The sequence below is a fragment of the Cottoperca gobio genome, chromosome 15 (assembly GCF_900634415.1).
Source record: "Cottoperca gobio chromosome 15, fCotGob3.1, whole genome shotgun sequence".
NCBI lineage: Eukaryota > Metazoa > Chordata > Actinopteri > Perciformes > Bovichtidae > Cottoperca > Cottoperca gobio.
Window position 1 is genome coordinate 3,236,775 of NC_041369.1, and position 22,423 is coordinate 3,259,197.

The window sequence follows — 22,423 nt, forward strand, 5'->3', positions numbered from 1 at the left end:
TACTTTCAGACAGTAAGTGGTTACCGCTGTGTCCATGTTGGGCGGCAGCTATAGGTGCGTGTAACTCTGCTGTCAGGGCTGCAGCTACATCTGATCCTACTGCACCATGTACTCCAGGTTACTGCTATCCATCTAGCAATCCATATGGTTAGCAATATGACAAGATAACTATAATATCATAAACCTTGATTATTGACACAGGTAACTGAACTTCAAAGCTCCAAGACTGTTTCTGTTAATTCATTATTGTTCACCGGTGATTTGAATGTTTTAGCTATCAGTTGTCAGGTTCAGGCTGTTCTCATAGCTACACTGTTCGTACTTAAATCTACGGAAAGTAATGCACTATAATTCGTATATAACCCATGTAATAAATGTGTCTAACCCGCGTAATTATAAACCAGGACAGTTTACGTGGTATTAAGAGCAACACAATCTGCAAAGTGAGGAGGTCGGGGTGGATGGGTGGGTCAAAAAAACACAGGACTTTCACCCAGGGGACCAATATTTGTGTCCTGTGTGAAACCAGAAGTCAACATGACGTATTTGTTACGTAATTTCTGTACTTAATTAACGTCACTTTCGTTGTTGTCTAAACAGGTCGTGTGTGTTGTGTTGCCGGACATTGTTAGGAAAACGTATGAAAAATAACACATTTTTCGTAACATAATATACAAATCGTTGTATGAAGATATGCTGTCTGGTTACATATCATGTCATGTTTCTGGCGACCTGATACTTAAATCCAATACTTAATGTCTTTGTTGCTCTGTCTTTGGTCTCCACCAACTCCTTCAGCTGTAAAGCACTCCACCATGTTCACCAGCTAGTCGCTAACTGTGTCTGTCTGCTGTTGGGCACTGAGCAGGTAGTGTACAGTAGGTGTATCCAAGCTTTTTGGCTGAAAACAGCTGAGTAAAGGTCTTTGCCAACCAAGTCCGTATTTCACATAGACACACACACACACACACACACACAAACACACACACACACACACACACACACACAAACACACAAACACACACACACACACACACACACACACACACACACACAAACAAACACACACACAAACACACACACATTTCATGAGTTTGACGGATGTGAAAGAACGCAGAAACTTGAACCTGTTCCTAAAACTTTAATGACGTACAAAAGTTTCGGGGTCAGTGTGTAAACCTGACTGTGTGTAAACGTAAGGTCTTAATTATTTTTAGACATGCAACACTTTCGGACGAAAAATACAGACTTATAGTTGCACCTGAAGCTAAAACAATTAGCTGAAAGACATTAAAAAGCTCCAGAGAGCTGAGGGGAACTGCAGTGTTGGTAATCATTCTCTGTGGGTTGATCACTGGCAGCGACACATTTCACATCACGCATTCATTGTTTCCATTGATGATAAAAGAATATTGATTAGTGCAGCTTTAAGTTAACGGTAAACTATACTGAATGGCCACTCTTTTGCTTTTTCGTTCTTGAGCCAGTTTTGGCTTGGGAGTCAGTCTTGATCTTGAAACTGCTCAGACTGTATTTGTAAGATGATTTAAACAATAAAAACAATAGATACACCTCATGATTCTTACGTTGTTCTGGCTTACACTTATTGTGTGTTGCTTGCATCCATCACCGAATGCCTTAACCAGTGAGCAAACAATTGCCTCAACATTCGGCAAATGGAAGTCTGGAGATATAGAAAATTCCCATTCTAATCCAATCAAAACATGATTACAACAAAAGCACACTCCAGCAATGCACACTTGTCCTTCAGTTTCCTTTTGAGCCCGTATTTACTCGTGGAGCTGTGAGGAGAGAATAGGAATGTGTGATTATACTGTATAGAGCTGGTGAGGGGAGTGTGTCAAAGCGTGCATGCCACACAATGTGCCTGGAGAGATTGATGTTTTTGTCATCCACCTGCTTCAAAGCTGTAAAAAGCCGGCTGATGCAAATAGAGAAACCTAGCCAGGCAGGCTCACAAACAAAAGAGGGGGAACCTCACTGCTCCTCTTTGCACATCTGTTTTGGAGGAATATCTGAGGTTTCTGTTGTGACGCACACTGGGCTCAAATGAACACTGCATTTGAGTCTTGTGTCTGGGAGTGGGTAAGTGTTGAATGCCTTTTTTGTTCTCTTAAGGAAACAGGAAAAATGTAAGGCTTTTTTTGTTATTGCTTTTTTTAATACGATGCATCGGCACAGTGGCAGCGGGAGAAGGAAGCAGCAGCATCCCTCCCTCTTTCTCTCTCTGTCTTTCTCTTCGGCTCTATCGTTCTTGTCATGCAGCGAGCAAATCTGCAGGCGTGCAGCACAGCCAGCTCTAATGGCATTCCAGTTGAAAAAAGGGCGTCAAAATGTAGCATCAGAGGATAGCAGAGGGGCAGATGCATATAGGCGGTGAGCTCTCTGTCGTCTTCTGTCTCTGTCTGCTTCTCCTTCTCTCTGTCTGACCGCTCTCCCTTCCTCTGCCTCCAGCGCCGGGCTCCGTCTGAGAGAGAAATGATCTATGGTGCTTTGTTTATCACTGGCCATGGTCACTTCTCTGGAATGCAATTGGCTGGAACTACACCGTGTGGGTCCTGCACCCTGTGTCTCTCCCTCTCTCTCTCCCTCTCTCTCTCTTCCGTCCCCTCTCTGTCTCTCTCTCTCTCTCTCTCTCTCGTCTCTCTCTCTCTCTCTCTCTCTCTCTCTCTCTCTCTCTCTCTCTCTCTCTCTCTCTCTCTCTCTCTCTCTCTCTCTCTTTGAAGCAAGACATGAGCAGGGGTGCCTTGTCCGACGTGCCTTTTTATCTCTCTCTCTCTCTCTCTCTCTCTCTCTCATTCTCTTTTTTTCCCTCTTTGTGGCGTTTTGCATGTATCTGAATGATAATGGGACATATTGTTCCCTGGACCAGTGATTGATTGAATGGCTTGACATCAAAATGTGTTGAAGACATTCAGGGATTTGTGCATGCCCAGATGTAGATTAGCTTATGTTTTGTCCTTTTTGTGCATATCTGAATATGTACGTTGTCTTTTTTTGTGTGTATTTTATTTATGTTTAATCTAAATAATGTTTTGCATGATTTCTAACCACACCGAGAGGACTTGCAATTTGTATTCTCATTTCTATCTCCAGAAATTAATTTCCATAAGTCATCTATTTATAAAAAAAAAGAATTATGGATGAAACATCTGCTATATGTAGGCACATTTGTCAAAAATCATTTAATGAGCAGACACACACACATTTGATTTATGTCCTCTCTGACAAAGATGCACTCGTCTGTCAAAGTCTTAGTACATAAAATGATTGTCTTTCTTTTTTCTTTTTTTCTTTTTTTTCTTTCTTTCTTTTTTTCTTTTTTTCTTTCTATCTTTTTATACCTGCCACATTGCTTAAAGGATTAACTGATAAATTAACATAATACAAAAAAAAATCCCTTTCCGTTTTTAGCCGTTTAGTTTTTATTTTAAGATCCTTTTCAACTCTTTTTTAAAGCATAACTAATGCATGCATCAGTGTGTACAGCTTGATCTGAAACCATGATGTCTGCTTACTGATATGACAACATGCAGATTCTGCCTTTATATACATTACAGTAAAATATCAAGTCTTTCTACAAAGACAAATTGGGTTAAAGCAGCCACCAACTATCACTTTTCTCTCTAAGTATGTTTACGACATAGTGTGTGTGTGTGTGTGTGTGTCTCAGTGTGTGTTTCCAGATAAGTGGGAGCACGGTGTGTGAAGTCTTAGCCGTGGATTACAGGCCTCACAGATAGGCTTGTATCCAGACTGCTGTCTGACATGAGTTGATGGGATTACAGGAGGCGGTGTCTATCCTGCCACCCCCATCCCACCCTATCCCTTGATGGGTGGAGGAGACACTAGGTGGAACTGGGGGTCACTACGTGTGTGTGTGTTTTTTTTCTTTAGCATTAGACCACTTCAGGCTGATGCTGATACTTATATTTCTTTTTTTAAGGCTGCAAACAATAGATTTTTTTATGCAGCCTAATGTGCAACATTTACTACATTTGACCATATTTACCGTGGAGCCGAAAGGAATAAAACAAATAAGTGCTTTCTTTTAAAGTTAATATTTAGCAGCTTCTGAATCAGAATTTGGACACTGTGCAAAACAATCTCTTTATAAGTAACTCTCAACTCTTTATTAATGAAATTGTTTTCGGTTCATTTCAGCTTCACAGGCACTTTTTACAAACTGTTGATTAAAGTTGAAACAATTACACCGTTTACCAATTAGTTGATCAACAGAAAAATATTTGAATTTGACGAATTGTTCAGTTGTTAGTCAACCAAGAATGGCAATATTTACTGCCTCAATGTGTCTGATAACATGTTAAATTTAATAGTTTGGGGGTTTGGAATGTTTTTTCAGGAACTCAGAACTTTTTGCAGTTTATTTTATTTTATTGATTAATTGAAAAAAAAAGTAAATAAGTAAGTAAGTAAAGTAATAGTTAGCTGCATCCTCACTGTTGAGTGTGAATATGTATACCCTTTATACCAGTCTTGGCCTAACTTGTGTGTATTTTAAAGAGTTGATGTGTCAGCTTGTGAGGAGCGCGAAGCATTTAGAGGCCTATAAGAACTCCAGAGCCGCCTGTCACTGGAGTTTTCTGAGAAAAAGCACATTGTGTATACGACTTTGCATTCAATACTTTATTTGATCACTAAACACCACAGGACCCATCCCTCCCCACTATACCTCGACACACTCATTACTTTTGGCACATCACCGATACACGTATCCATTGATAATATCCAGATCATTTCATAATCTAAGCCAGGGATAGTCTCTATGCGGAAACCAAGCGCAAAGATGTGGATGCAAGTCCACTTGAGCTGATTAGTGTGTGAAGTGTGCTTGTTAGGCATACTGTGAAGTGTGCTTGTTATATATCCAGCCCTCACGCTTGATTACTGCTGGCGCTTTACTACCGACGGCTGTGTACAGAGACACTGCTGAGATCTGATGTGTCCGGTGACTCAAGGAAATCTGGAAATATTAGCAGCTCCTGTTTTAAAAACAAGAAATGCCAAAGAAAATGAAATCGCACACACACACACACACACACACACACACACACACACACACACACACACACACGCACACACACACGCACACACACAGTATCTACTCTCTGAGTTGCCCTAATCAAAATAAATAATGGTAAATTAAAAAGTTCTCCTAAAAAAAAATCTACAACCTGATTTGACTTAATGTCTTCCTTACATGTACTTCTATTCTCTTTTCCTCACCCTCCTTTGTGCAAAGCTTAAGTAGTGCCAATTGAATGTGTTATTCCATATGCTGTATTAGTGGACTTGCTCCTCCATAATGGATGCATTTCAACAAGAATCCCTCGGTAATTGTGCGACAGGAATCTAACATGGGTTTGAAATACAATGTGAATATTTTGGGGGAGGGTGAAGTAGCCTGCTGTGATTCTCAGTCTGGACCGCGCAGCATTGGAATGGACCATCCTCCTTTACCACGCAGGCCCAGAGTAAGCTTCACTTTAAAGGATCAATTCTTTTATTATGGAAGTCGGTCTCTGTAGTGCAGGCTAATACATTCTGCATTGATCTCTCTCCCCCCTCCCCAAAACCTTTATTGCCATTTCTTCCAGCGAGGCTCACATTTAAAAAGATATCTTCGACAGAATAAAGATTTTACAAAGTGACTGGAGGACAAATAAGCCTATAAACTGGGGTATTCACATCTTAGTGGGAAGGAAAGACAGGGGAGAATGAGGAGTCGGAGTTGCCAGCAGGCATTTTGAATATCATTACCAGCTTTGCGGGGAGAAATTTAAATCATGAGCATAAGGAAAGTACCTGGTAATTAAAAGTGTCTTGCTGCGCCAAGGCTTTGATACCTGCTCAAGAAAGTATATGCCTGTGTTTCTGCCTGGATGTAGATACCGTGGCTGCACACATTTCGGTGAGGTTTGACATAAAGCAGAAGATGTGAGAGTGTGTTTTGCTCCTTTTTCCCCCCCTCTGTCTGGAGGATGACTGTTGATGACAAGCTGTACGGTTTGCGTGTGTGTGTGTGTGTGTGTGTGTGTGTGTGTGTGTGGATGGCTGTGGGTTGTAGCTCTATTACTATGCACATTCCTCTGACTAGACCTGTTTAGTCTCCAGATGATGTTTGCCATGAGTGCTTAGGCTGAGTAGGAGTAATGTGTGTTTAAATTCATTAATCATTTGCCTATTTCTGAAATCATATGCATCAGCACGGGTTATTAATTTGAATACATCGTAACACTCATAGAGGAGAAAAACACATGCTTGCATCATGTTTTAACCTAACGTGGGTTAGGATTCTTTTGACTGTTGAGTACCCAAAAACAGTTTGACGTGGCTGTATCAAAATCAAACCCTGAAGCATGCGTGCCAGACCCTTATTGAACAAATTTGCGCCAGTGAAGCCAGCAGTTGAGGACATTAATGATCTGGACCCACTGGGGTCTGGTGCTCCGCGCCCACAGGCTAACCGCTCGATCCCCAATCAATAGCTTTTTATTAAAATTGTTTGCGAGGCAACACAAATCCATATTGTTTTGCCTCGGACAGGGGCGCCCATGTGAAATATGTCGGACATATTTATATATTTTTTTCCAGATGAATGCGGAAAATGATTGGTTGATATGCATGAGAAAAAAACAGAGGGGCAGTGGTTTGGCATTATTGGAATATCCATTTCAACATTGATTTTCATAAGAGATGCATTTGTGATTATCTTATGTTCTCTTCCCTCAATAGGGTTGAATTACATATCATATTATCCCTGGTATTAAGGCAAAATTAATAACACAAGTAATTATAATACTTATGTCTAATGATATGCTACGAGGGCCTATTGATTCAGTCGAGATGCATCTCGGGGAAATGGCTTGGAGCTTTGCCTGACGACAGGCGCTGCCAGTGTGCTCAGCTCTGCGCGTGTGGAGGGGCAAAATAAGATCAACAACAGAACACAAGCCTCAATCCACAATCCAGTTCAGTGTCATTTCATATTTAAAATCCAATCTGTGGCCAATGATTAAGCTTTGCTACCCTATCTGCTTTCACCTGTTTCCTCATAACGTGTCTCAGATGTCTCTGATGCTAGTTAGTCCAGGCACTGATTGCATCTGAAGTTTAGATTTATTCAACAGTATGTCCCTCTGCGTTCCAAATTCTTTTTGAATCATATGACGATAAACAAGACAGCCATGGAAAAAACATTTCTTTTTTTTTTAAGTGAATTTGTGAAGAAAAAAAATTTCAGCGACAGAAAATAAAAAAGCTAAGACATCACAATAAATTCTAGAAGACCAGTTTTTTTTGTGTGCTTTTATTAGATTACCGTGATGTGCTTCTCATGAATACACCTGCCCAGTGGAAAAGGTTTATTATTATCTGTACTACTGCTGAGTGGCCATCTCTGTGGTTGACTTGTATATATATATATATATATAAATATCTCTCTGGACAGGTTGTATCTATAGAAATTTAAATCCAATACGACAGGAATTTTCACGGTGTTCTACAGATAATGGGCAGAAGAGCTTTTAAATGTTCACCTTCAATCTGACAGAGTTGATTACTATTGGTGAATTCAAGCAAATTATTGCATTTTCCATGTCCTTGGTCAATGTGTTTCCATCTACTTTAATGTTTGTACTTAGTTTCAGGAACCCGTACATGCATATGCATCTTAACTGAATATCAATTATACTTATTTGTAGAACGTTGCAGTCATCGGTTTATGTTTGTGTCGTTTATACTTTTCTTAATCTGCCGTCTTGGCCTTGTCTCTCTTTAAAATAAATTAAAATGACCTGGTTTACCTGGTTATATAGGTGAAACAAAAAGATACTGAAAGGCTGAGATGTGCAAAAGAGTGAGGAGTAAAGGTGAATACTGTAAAAGGGAACCACATTTAATTTAATTTATGTTTTCCAAGCATGTAGATGTTTGTGTGTATGGCTGATTCAGAGACAAGCCATGGAAAACATGGAGTCTTTAGATGTGTGTGTCTGTAAGATTGTGATGCTGAGGAGATAAAGCAGTTTGTTGGCGTGAATTTCGTGCATTTTAAATTCCTCCTGCACTTCAGATTTGATCTACCTCGGTCTAACAGCGTCTCCATGCTCTATATTCATGCATTTAATATAAACATAGAATAATTAGAATGATTTGTCAAACATATTTGTTGTTGCTCCACCATTCAGCCTTTTTGTTCACCAAAAGGTTCGTCAGGCTGAGTTGTTGCCTTTGAGGTGAGAGGACAGTCAGGTGCAGTTGCGAACACCCACCAAAAGAGGGCAACATGATGTCAGAATTGTCCCCCCACCACCTCCACCACTGCCTCCTTCCAGAGCCGAGTGCAAGCAAGTGAACAGGGAAGAGGTGGGGTGTGGTGTGTGTGTGTGTGTGTGTGTGTGTGTGTGTGTGTGTGTGTGTGTGTGTGTGTGTGGGGGGGGGGGGGGGGATTGTAGGTGCTGGGTTAAACGTGTAAGTAATAATAATTTACATGTACGCCTGGAACGGCTTCCCCTGTGCTGTCAGTCTGCAGTTCAAAGCTCTCTTCCACTCTCCTCGCAACAAAGCCAGCCGTCTTGTCACGCAGGCGCCAGATAGTGCGGCGGAGTGGATGAAGTTCTTAACAGTCAAGGTGTCATTATGGAAGACCTTGCCTCGGTGCGGTGGCCCGCTTCAAAAAAACAAAAGCGATAGTGGTGCTACGGGGTAGAGGGGGGAAATTAAATATGCCACTCTCCCTTCTTTCACTCGTTGTCCTCGCTCGGAAGCGGGAGCTCCAGACCCCTAAACGTGGCTTTGGGCCTCAGCCAAGGACACAACAGCTTCAGGATGCTGAGCTGATTTTTGATTAAAATTTAGATTTGACATATATGCATTTGCTGCTTCACTTGATGACCATTTTCCAGCCTTTCCCCCCACCCCTTGATGAGTTGAAGCACAGTGGCCGATGCTTATTGAAACGGCACCGAGGAGCAGTAGGCCTAATAGATCACATGCTAACTGATACCTTTTGCCATCCTTTGTTTTTTAGGCTGTAAAAATCCCACAGCCCATTTGTTCTATGATGTGACAGCATTGATGATAGGATGACAGATGTCTTACCAGCCCACCCCTCGGTGCCAACAACTACCCACCCCTTCACCCCCCGTGACACACGCTGAAACAGTTTGCCCCCGTTCGGCTGGGAGTCGACCGCAGAGCACAGCTGCATTGCTCCAGTATGGCGGAGCCCCCTTAACCCTACCCCCCACTGGAAACCTTCCCTCCTCTTCCTCCTCCCCTCTGGAGGAGAGAGTGATAGGCCTTTTTGGCACAGCGCTGGCTCTTTGTTCCCTGCCAGGTCGGCTGCAGGAGGCAGGGTCAGCTGTAATTCACGCTCTGGCCAGTAGAGGACGACGTGCCCTGCATGGCAACAGGGGCACAGGGCCTGCAGGAGAAGCAGGAGAGCCTTGGTGGTGACATGTATTCTTCTTATTAAAACCATCTGCTTATATCTAACATTAGTATTTGTTAGTGTTATTAATGGGCACAAGGCCTAATTACATGTATTGTAATTGGTTACACATGCATACACAACAGTGTGGCGGTAACAACTGTAATGCACACGGCTGTAGCACTGCTTATAGGACAATTCAATTACGTTGGACATGCTGTACAATTAGACTCGTGGAATTCAGCAGAAAATGATTTGCACGTATGCCGAGCTCTAGAGCTGAAGTTCAATAATTAGTAATTAGTTGATAGACAGAAAACTAATCAGCAACTATTATGATAATCAAATAATCATTTAAGTTATTCCTTTGATTTCTGCTTCTTGCATTTGAGAATTTGCAGCTCTTTATTATTTTATATCACTATTCGGTGCATTTAATATCCTTGGGATTTGGACTCAGATAAAACAAGTGCTTTGAAGACGTCACGTTGGGCTGTTGGAAATTGTGACGGGCATTTGTCACTATTCTTCTGTCGCTGAAATGAAAATAATTGTTGGATGAATCAATAATTACAAATAATTGTTAGTTTCAGTTGTAGAGAGATCATTTTCATTCTGTGTGTCTTTATGTGTGTGACGTCCATGCAGCGCAGGCCTCAGACACTATGGCTCTTTGGACTCTTGCATAAAACGTACACTTAGAAGTCGTCACTTGGCATTTTTCATTATATATATTTTTTATCAACCAAACATTTCATTAATAAATTAAGAAAATAATCAATAATCAGATCAATCTATGATGAAAATAATCAACAGTTGCAGCCCTGCAGAGACGATCTACATTCTGTGTGTCTGCCTGTCAGCGAAGGCCACAACGTGCAGCTGAAACATTCAGCATTTAACCATCGCTGGGGTTTTGTGCTATTTCTATTTGTTGCTATGAAAAATAAATGCAATACTGTGCCACCCTGACACTCCACTGACCTCTCTAACTGTCACACACACACACACACACACACACACACACACACACACACACACACACACACACACACACACACACACACACACACACACACACACACACACACACACGTTGCTGTTTCTGCAACTCTCTATTCCATCTGCACCGTCTAATATTCCTAATCCCACGCACACTACACAGGCAACAGCAGGTGCGTTTAGGCGCACTGTATGTAAAACAAAGTCTTTCTTATCGTACGAACACTTGAAACAAACAAACCCATTAGAAATACATATCCTGCTCCCTTTTTTGTTCTTTGTGTCATTTTATCTAGGTTAAGGTGGTATGGATATTCAGTGCACACTTCCGCTGAAAGTCGTCATTTCGCTTCACAAACGTACATTGTGTGTGTGCATTTATTATTATTGCCTTTTTTACTTCTTGCCAGGTTTTTGTAGAACATTTAGCTAATTGATTATCACATGCCTTGGCCTTATCAGCAAACCGTTATTTTGTAAATGAATATTCAGGAGAGATTTCTCCTCTCTTTGCCTTTGTAGTACATTATTTGTGGACAAAATATGCAAACATAGAGAAAGGCAGCTTGCTTTTCTGCCTTACTGCCTAATTACATTTTGCGCTTGCACCTATACAGAGACACGGCGTGTATTTATGGCGGAGGAGAATGAATTCACACACTCCCCCGGCTGCAATCGTATGCCAGGCATCTGCTTATGAAGTGGTTCTTTCTCCAGGATGGTTCTGCAACTGCTCTCACTCCACCTTCTACAAGAGGGGAAGAGAGATTGAGCTTGGGAGAAAGAGAGAAAGAACAGAAAGAAGCTTAATCGTTCCTGTCTGTTTCCCCCCCCAACCCCCCCCCCCCCCCCCCCCTCCCACCACAGCCCCCTCAAAAATCCACCGCCTGGCTCATCTTCTGTGTGATCAATTTGACTTGTTTATGTTTATGCGCCATCGTACTTGTCGCCGTCGCCATCTTTGTGAGGAGCCTTGTCGGGGGATAGGAAATGGATGGCAGCGACAGAGAGGAAGAGAGGAAAAGAAAAGAGGAGAAGGAGGGAAGGATGGACTGACAGGTGGAGAAGGCGGGATGGTGGGGAGATCAGAGAGTGAGGGATGGAGTGACAGAGGGGATTTGAAAGACAGAAAGCAAGAGAGAGGATGGAGAGATGGAGTGTGGTTTATCTGCGACATCCCTTGTCATCATATATGTAGATGCCTTTTGAAGTTTGCAGTGTGTTCCTGTGCCTGGTAATGTAGCGTGCATGCGCGCACTAGATCGACTAAAAAACCCCAAGCACCTTACTGCACCTAGTTAGGCTGCGGCAGCTAATCGTTCTTGGCAGAACATACTCTGCTTTAATTTTAGCCATGATGACGACGAGAGGGGCAAAATGATACTTTAAAGAGCAGAGAAGAGTGGAGGCAAAAAAAGAGGGGAATGAAAAGAGTGAGAAAAAAAAAGGACAGAGAAGAGAAGAGAGGGAGAGAGAGGGAGAGAAGCTGTGAAGGTGATTAGTTGTACTGGCGGATCTTGGCGGTGGAGGAGGTTGGAACACTAATCCTTGCTTTGGTTGGAGACATTTTCGCGCAGTAGGTCCCTTCTTCCCGCCCCCCTCTCAATTTTAAGCCCCGTGTCAAGCTCAAGCCCTTCTTTTCCAGCGCTCACTTGCTCTCATTTCCTCTGCCTTCTGGCAAGCCCTGCTATTTATAAGAAAAATCATTTTTCTTTCTCTCTCCCTCTCTCCCTCTCTTTCTCCTTTAATTCTTTCCTGGCGTATTTGATTTTCTGCCCTGCTTAGAGAAGGTGCCCAGATGAGTGGCAGCCAGCCAGGCCTCGTCTCTTCTCCGCTCTTCCTCGCTCCCCTCCTCTTCCTCATCCTCCCTCACATGTAGCTTTTAACAGGGCTGCCGTCAGCACACAAACACATATTAAATTTACATTGAATAACAGTAGCAGGCTGCTGCTGTTGTATATTGATGACTAGCTTACGTTAGAAGCATTCCTTCCGTTTTGCATAACCAGTGTAGCAATGTGAATTGGCCTTCTGCCCAGACAATAAGCCATAGATTTTACAGTATGACATCATTTATACAGTGCATTATTTGATTGTTTTGGCTGGTTTCTAATTTGATGGATCTCACTGTTGTCTCTTAAAATCATCAGCATCACTTTTTCTGCTTAATCCGTTCAACTGAAAAAAGGATGGAAATAGAGCTGCTAGAAGCTTTACTACAACTACAGCCGCTTCAGATGCACATATTGAGCAACGTTAATCACGTCAAAATAGCATATATTGCAGCTTTGGCCTGCCCAGCTACATATAAAGAAAACTGCACTTTTCACATTTACATTCATGCCAAACACTGCGAGGCCTGTCAATGCTCGGGGCCAAATATCATCCAAACTGCCATTGATTTGTTTGTCCTTTGGCCCTTTTCCATGGTTTGGGAAATGAATCATGGCTTCTTTTTTTGTTGTTGTTGTTCGTCTTGGCATCATCTGTTTAATCCATACACTCCTCGTTTTCCATAAATAACAGGGCAGAACTCGGCTTGGACCGGCTTGTAACGCTGAGTGCTTTTGTTCTCAAAAGGACGACAGCAGCGCTCGAGGTGCTTCACACGCACACACACACACACACACACATCCCTAACCGTGCTTTTAGAGGTAAATTAAATTTAGACAGCACCGTACAGATACACTTCCATTTCTGCCAGGCTACAAGTTGAAATTTCACAATGTATGCATCTGATAACTAAGGAACTGCGTGAACGTTTTGAATGATGGAACTAACTCAACAACTGTTGAATAACGCCGTTTAAAAGGTTCAACTTACACAAGTCTTATTGTATTCATAACCTTTCTGCTGCTCTCTGTTCCCGACTCCTTTCCACCATCTTTCCTCGAAACAGTTGGCAAAATTAATTTCTCTGACCTTTGCATGGCCCGGAAAGCACGGGGTCAAATTCCAACATTCATTATGAAGCTGTTTTATTTCACTATAAAATATGTGCAACTGGATAACGAGAGCTTGGGGAATCCAAGTATAGATTTTTATTTCATGATCCTGGGAAAAAAAGAAGAAGAAAAATAATTAAAGGAGAATAAACAGCCACCTGATCTGATGGGGGGGGGGAGGTTGAAACAGGAACTTTAAAAAACGACTGAAGTAGTTGTGTGTTTCTAATGAGTGTGTGGGGGGAGATGAAAGATGCAACATATGGAGTTCATGTGATGGGAGAGGTTGTCATTTATTTATTTTGTGTACGTGCTTGACTGTAAATGCAGACATCCTGACAGTTTACGTGCACTAAAGATTTTTTATTTTACAAATCTCATTACCTGCAGGCTTTGAGGATGTTTCAGCAGCAGGATTCTAATGTTTCTCTCTATAATCTCTTTTTAATTTGTAGCTAGCTGCGATATATCAACCTAAACCTTAAATAGTTCGTCTTATTTTTCAGGGTGGGGGTTGGGGCCTTGTGTGCATTTTCTAGAGGTTGGTTTATACAGTAATGCACACCAAGGCAATTGTGCGCCAGGTGTGTGCCATGGACGTAAATACTGTGTAAGCATGATAATTGTCCCACTTAGCAAGCCCAAGCTGTGTGGGTTTACCTCCAAATAACCTTCCCCAGCCATGGAACCTGTGGCCAACAGCTGCCATGTAGCAGTGTCAGGACTCAGAGCGCTGTGTTTAATATGCTGTAGGTGGGAGAGTCAAATGTTTAGGCCCAAAAAGGCAACTTGGATATGGGTAACCCTCTACATACGTTGAGGCAGAGATGCTCCTAAAACAGTGGTGAGACTGTGGAGCAGGAGCTAGAAAGTTCAGTAACGTATTCACTGGAATGGAAGATGAACGGGATGATTCGATGACGCCGATTGTTTGAACTCTTGAAAAAAGGTCAGCCAGGCTAATAACTAAACGAACATGATATGATGTATGATAATTACGCTTTTTTACAACTTTGGATTTATTTCTGTAGTTTTGCCAGTTATGCCAACATACTGTCCAACACACTGGAGAGATCTGGTGACGTCGGCAGGGAGGAAGCCTGATGGGGTGATACACGTCCTCAGACATGAGGAAGTTCTGAGGTTTTGCCAGATTATTTTATGCATTTTATTTGAAGGTAAACATTAAACTAAGCGCACACAATAGCAGCAATAACTCCTCATAGAATAAGACACCCACGAAAGGAAGTACGGTTGTGTTGTGTGTGTAGGATTAGGAATATTACAGGAGGAGATGCAGAACAATGTGCATGAGTAAGAGTTTATTTTACAAACAGAGTTCCTAAATGCCCCTGCTGTTGCTTATGTAAGAGATATTAGACAGTGCAGATAGACAGCAGTTTGGGTAATAATTTAATTTAAAGTTTGCCTTAAATAAGTTTGATTAACCTCGGATTTAATTTAAAACTGTCCGATTTTGGCAACCTTTGAGGTCATCCTGGCCTTTGAGCAATGTTTGCATAAATACAGTCCACTACAAGGCTGGTAAATAACTTTTAGGAATCAATTGAAATGGACTAAGAGCTCAGTGTGTTGTTGTGTACAGTATGAAAACATGCAGTGGCTGTATTCACATTATATATAACTATAAGTCTAGTGCTAAGATCCACATTATCTGTCATATACAGCTAATTACACTAATGATGATATACTGTGCAGGCCCTACTTTGAGGTACACAGCAACAGATACATACAGATACGCCCGACACATTATTCATTGACTAAAAGACCTGAACAAGAACATCCCTTCAAATTTGTCCAAATGTCATTCTTGCCAGTCAGTAATGGACTCCATAGGTGTTGGATACTGCTTGATTGATATCCTCTACTTCACCTCTCTGGGCCAGAAACTGCAAACTGTCCATTTCCTCAAGTAACTTTACACATCAAGAAAAAAGAAGCAAATCTCTCTTAATCCTCTCACCTTTGCACGCCTGGTAATGGAGCGAACAGCAAAGTGAATAATGTGCTCAGCCTGCCTGAAAAGAAGTCATCCGATCCAGGAATGTTCCTTCTCTTTTCTTTTCTTTTTTTTTGAGTGACCACTGGCTCTTAAAGTCACCGTCTAGCTGTGTCCTTGCCAGCCGCCAAACTCCATCAAGTCGGTCCGACAGCATCGGGCCGGAAGAACATCGGACGATAAATAGAGTGAAACTTTTAGAGGTGCGTGTCAAAGGAGGTGAAGGGAGACAGCGGTATGAAGAGGAGGAGAGGGTAAGGGGGGAGTCAGTCTTCATCTTTAAATGGCAGCGAGTGTGTGAGGAGAGGACGTGGAAGGAGAAGGGTGGAGGAAAAAAGAGGGAGCATTTAGTTCTGATAGATATTGATAGAGATTGTAATGAATGTGGTGAGGGCATGGCACCCCAAAGCGCTGCAGTGGTAATGCAGGGTGACAGTGTATTTGTACTAATAACCCTTAAAAGTGGTGATAAAATACTCCACTCCCCTACTGGAGCCCCTGATGGATGTGCTGGGAGTGATTAAACTACATTAGGCTGTGGGTCCACTTACCCAGCGTCTGTGTGTGTGTGTGTGTGTGTGTGTGAGTGTTTGAATGTCTTAAAACACCACTCCCCTCAGGGATCAGGCTATTCCAGGTAGAAGGGCAAATGTACAGCCATTGTCTGTGTGTGTATGTGTTTATATAAGAGCTCTGCTTTGTGTGTAACAAAGCATATGTTGCTTTAGAGAAGCCTGCAGAATGACACATAGCCGACTGTGGCGCTAAGTATACACCAGCTCTTCACTCCGGTGAATTCCCAAAAGGTTGGGAGTGCAGTGTCAGTGTCATTGTCATCCCAACATGTCGCTGTGTTTTGCTGTTGACAGGGAAGCGCACTCCTCGGCTGTTCTTTTTGTTTTTTTGTTTTACCACAGGAGATGTTTTGACTCAACATTGAGCCAGGGGACAAGCCCGCGGCAAGACCACTGTACCAGGCTCACTGGGAATAGCACCGGTCCTGCATCTACGTCATCTTGGCACTCAACCAAACACACACACACACACACACACACACACACACACACACACACACGTGTACAGATGTGAATCTGACACACACATACACACGGTAATGTGGAGGTAAACAAAGTGGTTGGTAATCTACCTGTGAGTTTGTAATCATGCAGCGTCGAGCAATAATAACTACAAATATGAACAAAATAAGAAAACAAAAAATGCAACATGACTTACAAACGGCACACACACCTTCCCCTAAAGCACAGAAACACACCTGTCTGTACTGCATTTGATTCTCGAGGCCTCGCATCATGGCTAGCACCCAGGCAGGTCCGATCTCCTTTTAATGACCCTCCTGGGAACCCTTACCTGATGGGCCAGCTTAGCCAACGTGTCCAGGTGCAGCAACATAAGCATTTCATTAAAAATTGAGGCCAACGTTTTGTAGAAAAAGCTCTCAGTCGGCACGGGGTAAAAGGAGGAAGAGACAGGACGATGAATACAAAAAAAAAAGGAGACGTTCTGGCACGGGTCCAAAACTAGATGTATGTGAGCTTCTTTTTCTTCTTCTTCTTCTTCTTCTTCTTCTTCTTCTTCTTCTTCTTCTTCTTCTTCTTCTTCTTCTTCTTCTTCTTCTTCTTCTTGTCTGTCTCATCCCTTCCCTCCCCCTCCTGTCTCACTCCCTTTCTCCCCCCTCCTCTCTCTAATCACACTCTGACTTTACTTGACCTTTCTGCGGCTAATTAGTCTGCTTGTGGAAAAGGATTGTGGGTAGTATATCTCCAGCGAAGATGATGATGATGGCGATGCTCTGGTCTTTCTACGACTTGCAAATGTGCCGGTGATTAATTCAGGGAGGCTTTTTTTTTTTACTCTTGCCCCTAAAACACACAAACTATAAAACATTGTGGGTTGTGGTGACCTCAGTATTGCCAGCACAATAAATGTGTTACATTTATTCCTAAATCTATTTTCTGCTCTCTTTTCTCTTTTCTATGATCATACTAGTAATGCCAATAACTTGGTACCACTTCGGTACCTATGAACACATGCTTTTTAAAATGGATTGTATGCTGCTGCTGTTTAGACACATAGAAATAATTAAACTAATGCCAGTTATTTGTCTCAGGGGGAAATCACGGTTTACTGTGTTAGTTGTAATGAGTGGGTGGAATACCGGTGAAAATATATTTTTTTATTACTTTATTTATGTAAAATATTTTTTTTTGCATTCATCTACACATGCAGTTGAACATACTTTAGTATACGTGTGTGTGTGTGTGTGTGTGTGTGTGTGTGTGTGTGTGTGTGTGAACAGCTGGATATGACTCAAAGTCCTGAGCTGATGGCTGTTCTTGGCGTGTTGACGTGTGCCTTCAGGTGCATAGTGTTCTCCATTTCACGCATAAAAGAGTTAGCCCGGGCTCACATACACACACACACATATGGTACATACACACACGGGGACAGGGTAAATGCATGCAAAACATCCGCCCACATACACAGACACACCGGGTAAGAAGCAGTAAAAGCAGGTGTGTGTGTGTGTGTGTGTGTGTGTGTGTGTGTGTGTGTGTCAGATGCTCAAAGTGAATCCTGTGTGATTGACTGTGTCTGATGTTTCAGTGTCTGCTGCCTCATTATTACAACTTACATATGCTGTTTTTGAGATTAATAATTGATCTTCCTTTAGCTGTGAAAGGAACATTTGGGAAGACTTCAATCAGGTTCCGGTGGATCAGAATTTATATAGTTCATTATAATCACGTTAAAATCTCTTATAGCAGGTTTATCATTCGTGTGGTTGTAGTAGTATTATATGTATGTGTAATACATTTCAACTAGTCGCCATTCACTGCACAATGCATTATGAAACATTTGTTTCAGCCGCCTCAGGGTGAGTTTAAATGTGAGAATTAAAAACATACACACATGCAAGTTATTACCAGTATGTCTTTGTCTCAGTATGATTAAGTGTGACGATATATAGGCCATCACAATAACAAATAGAATACAAATGATAGAAATATGTTGTGCCAAGAAGGCTTAAAAACACTTAGTGTTGGTAAATACATTTTACACAAAGTATAATTTAACAGATAGTTTGGTGCAAAACAGTTCATGAACAATTTAAAGTGACCTTTTCTCATCGCTGTTAATTATTAATAACTTTAATAATATTTAAATTGGTACTTGTATATCATTCTAAAATGTATTTCAGGATGGCTGTAATTATTGTCATGTGACTTTCCCTTCAGCATCCTTTTTAACATTTTCTAAAAATATATAATGTCTTGTGATTTTAGATATTGGCTTATCTTTATCTTTTATGGATACATCGGACTATTATTTTGTGATTTAAAGTGTATGTATTATTACCTCTAGTTTCACAGATATTTTTGCTTCTGTCCCATTGAAATGTAGAAACATCTTTGTATGACCCATCATCACAGGTTTAATATGTTTATCATTTGTTTTTTAAAGTAATTTCAGTATTTCTCAAGAAAAAAATAATATAAAAAAATATATTTTTTTTAACATAATTTTGTATTAGTAGAAATAATTCCCGTTATTATTCATTCCCCTCTGATTTATCTTGCGACCCCCAGGGGAGTCTTGACCCCCAGGTTGGGAACCCCTGACTTACACGATAGTGTGTTTCTTTAGGTTATGTCATGTTTCAACTTCAGATCTTGCCATTCATGATTTCATTTACTGCACTCCTTCATCACATGCATTGATCATTCACCAAGCAACCAGCGATGCATACTGCACCTCTCATTTCATAACTGGTGCACTCTGTTCCATCAATTCACTATTCATCTTTTTACAGCCTCTCACGCCTCAAACAACAAAATGCATTTTCAGTTTCTCATCCCACCACTCAAGGAAATACCTGCTACTCTCCATCAAACATGCATCAATTAAGTGTTGATGTGAGGAGAAAGGACAATCTATAGTTTAGAGGATTTATTTAATTTGCATCCGTAATTGCTTGCAATTTACAAACTCATTATTTTACAATTTAGTGCATTTAACAGCAGCTGGAGGGCAGATAATGGTGGGGCTATAGGGGGCTAACACGGGGCCCCAGATGGACCCCAAACATGATGCAAAGCACTAGAATGATTTTTCCACTGAAATCTGACTTTTTAAAGTCAGACCAATAAATATAAAGTGTGAAAAATACTAATTATAACACAAAAGTAAGTTGATAGCAGGAAAAAGGAAGCCTCTGGTAATGCAGTGAAGGTGCTTTTACAACATGATGGGGATAATGTGCAAGATATCAGCTCTGAATAATTCATAATACATGAACAATCATACGGTATTGATTGTTTTTAATTGAGTTTTGATTGAAATATTCTTTTTAATGTTTAATGATGAGCTTGCACTGATTCCTATCTCCGTGCACAATGAATATCAGCGCTGCTACTAGTGACTACTGTACTACCCAGGACTAGTCGAAAATACATTTATGACACGTTTGAAGTTTTTGGCTCCGTCCAACATTTCTGTGAAACCACTTTAGTCACTGATACTTTGAAGGTGACATAGCCATGGAGCCCAACAGCCTTTGTGCTTTTATTACATTTGGCATGTCCACAAGAGCCCATGAAAGAGTTTTCTTTCTGCAGCAAAGGTGGGCGGCTCGCAGCTTTTCAGGCCCTTTTGGATACGGGCTTGATCTACAGGCAAGATGGCCTTGTTACGCTCTAATAAAGTCCACAGATTTTCACTATATGATGCTGTACTTAAAATTGGATTGTGTGTGCCTCAGTGTGTCGTACCGTGCGAGTGTGTGTGTGATGGCCTCTCCCTTCCGCTCCTCTCATAACTGATTGTTTACTGAGTGCTTTCCACCTTTTTTCCCTGAGCCTGTAAGTATAAAATTTTAATTAGGAACACTGACAGGTCTGGCGCATGATACACAGCCTTGCATTCATCACAGAAAAAAGGGGCGAGAGAAAGACAAAAAGAGAGCGAGAGAGAGCGAGAGACACTTTCTCTCTCATCTCTCTCTACTTCCACGTCTCTACCTTCCCCGTCCTCCCCCCTGCACGATCTCCCCTCTCCTGACGCAAGCGCCGGACTTGAGCAGCAGGTGCCATATTACTGTGTACAGAAAAGCAATTAGGCAGCATATTGGATGAATGAGGAGTGCATTAATATTAGCAAGTGCATTTGTCAGTGGCGTTTGATGCGAGTCCTTTTCTTTTCTTTCTGCAACATTAAGATTGTGGCGCTCATAAATTCACTGCTTAAACCACCATCTGCTGCGCTGTCAGCCCACACCGAGGAGAGAGGAGAGGAGAGGGGAGCCATTTATTCCCTTCTGTCTCTCTCACTGGGGAAAGAGAGTGAAAGACAGATAGATAAGAAGAAAATGCATTCGTTCCCTCCCTTTCTTTGCCTTTCTTTTTCCCCCGGTTCCACAGGGAATGACTGTGTATTAGGATTTATGGAGATGCTTGGCGCACACCAAGCGACAATGCTCTTAAATCTGGCTCTTTTCCTATTGTCTGGAGTGCTACCTTCTGCTTACTGACACATGCGTAGACACATTGCTCCTCATTGTGCTCAATAAGGAGATAAATTCTTACGTGTGCGCCAATTCAAACAAGCATAGAGAATAACTTAGATTAAACAGGTGGTTTTGCGATCAACTGTGGCTAAAGGTTGTGACCTCTGTCATTTGTTTTCTCACTTTCACACAGCAGTACTATTTAAAGGATATATGTTTTTCTTACTGTCAGCAAATTTAAGGAAAAGACCAAAAGTAACAATGAATTGACCGTACTAACAGGAAGCCCATTGTGTAGCTTACTCCTCTCAGAGCCACACTTCTACACTGTGACATGTTCCTTCATTACACACACTCTGTGCTAGATGTTAGGTCCGACCTATCATAACATTTCTTGTACGTCTTGCTCCCGTAATGACTTAGTCCACAACACGTGTATGAATCCACACGTGGAAATAGTCCCCAACAAATGCACTTTTTACCCCTTTTTTGCTTTTTGTAAGGTTTGTTAAAAACTATCGTGCCCAGCTGGCGGTATGTGAGCCTTTTCTTAACAAAACTATATCTTTGTAATCCATTTTTAAATATTTAAGTGGGAATCAATGGGCTTGGGGCTGAGTCCCAGTTCAGTCAGGGGATTTGTTGACAGCAGGAAAAATATGAATATGTACCAGTCTTAGCATTTAAACCCCAACCTGACATCCTAATTTTGGCCTTGAGATATGATTGACATTTACATCTAAGACAAAACGTAAGTTAACATTCTGTGTTTTCCAGCAGTATTTAGCTGAATTAGGTTAGAGCACAGTAAACTTCCAAGGGAAAAAGAGGGACTGAAGCACAATGATTGATTTGTAACCTTTAACAGACAAACGACATCACTACAGCACGTCTTCATCAGAACCAATCATCAGTGTATGTATTATGTCTTTGTCCATTTTGACTCTGATGAAGCTGCAGTAGTTTGAAATGTTAGGCAGTTTGCACTATTAAAGGCTGCAAATAAATCAGTGTGCTCCAGTCCCCCTCTTTTCACTTGGTGGTGGTGGTGGGTGATGTTGGGGTGGATACATTACTAGGCGCCGGTGCATCATTGCATAAACCTATTATCAGATGCATTGTGTTGAAGTATTTTTAGAGGCGAGGGAGGGAAGGCATCTCTGTGCTCCTGGCTGGCTGTGCTGGTGCCGGCAACGCTCGGCATTGTGCCGTCGTGTTGTTGTCTTCTCCGGGGGCAATCCTCTAAGTGTCACGGTACCTCTGGGTGTTGTGTGTGTGGAGGGGGGTGACAATAACCCCCCCCCCCCTCCTTCCCCTCGCCATTCCCTCTCTTAACCCCCCCATTAAAAAATAGAAAAAGAAAGAATGAAAAAACAGAAAAGTCTCACTGGAAGATTACTGTCACACCGCTGTCACCGTGACGGTGCCCCGCGGGCAGTACGGGGGCGGGATTGGTG

At 41.8% G+C, this 22,423-nt stretch overlaps 1 long non-coding RNA gene across 3 annotated transcripts in view; it reads left to right on the forward strand.

Annotated features, from left to right (window-relative positions):
* The first annotated feature begins 1,990 nt into the window (after positions 1–1,990).
* Positions 1,991–22,423, forward strand: part of LOC115020491 (uncharacterized) — a 152,089-nt gene continuing 131,656 nt past the window's right edge. For all 3 annotated transcript variants that reach the window (XR_003833583.1, XR_003833581.1, XR_003833582.1), the window contains exon 1: positions 1,991–2,106. This is a non-coding gene — a long non-coding RNA (uncharacterized LOC115020491). The remainder of the gene's footprint in view (positions 2,107–22,423) is intronic.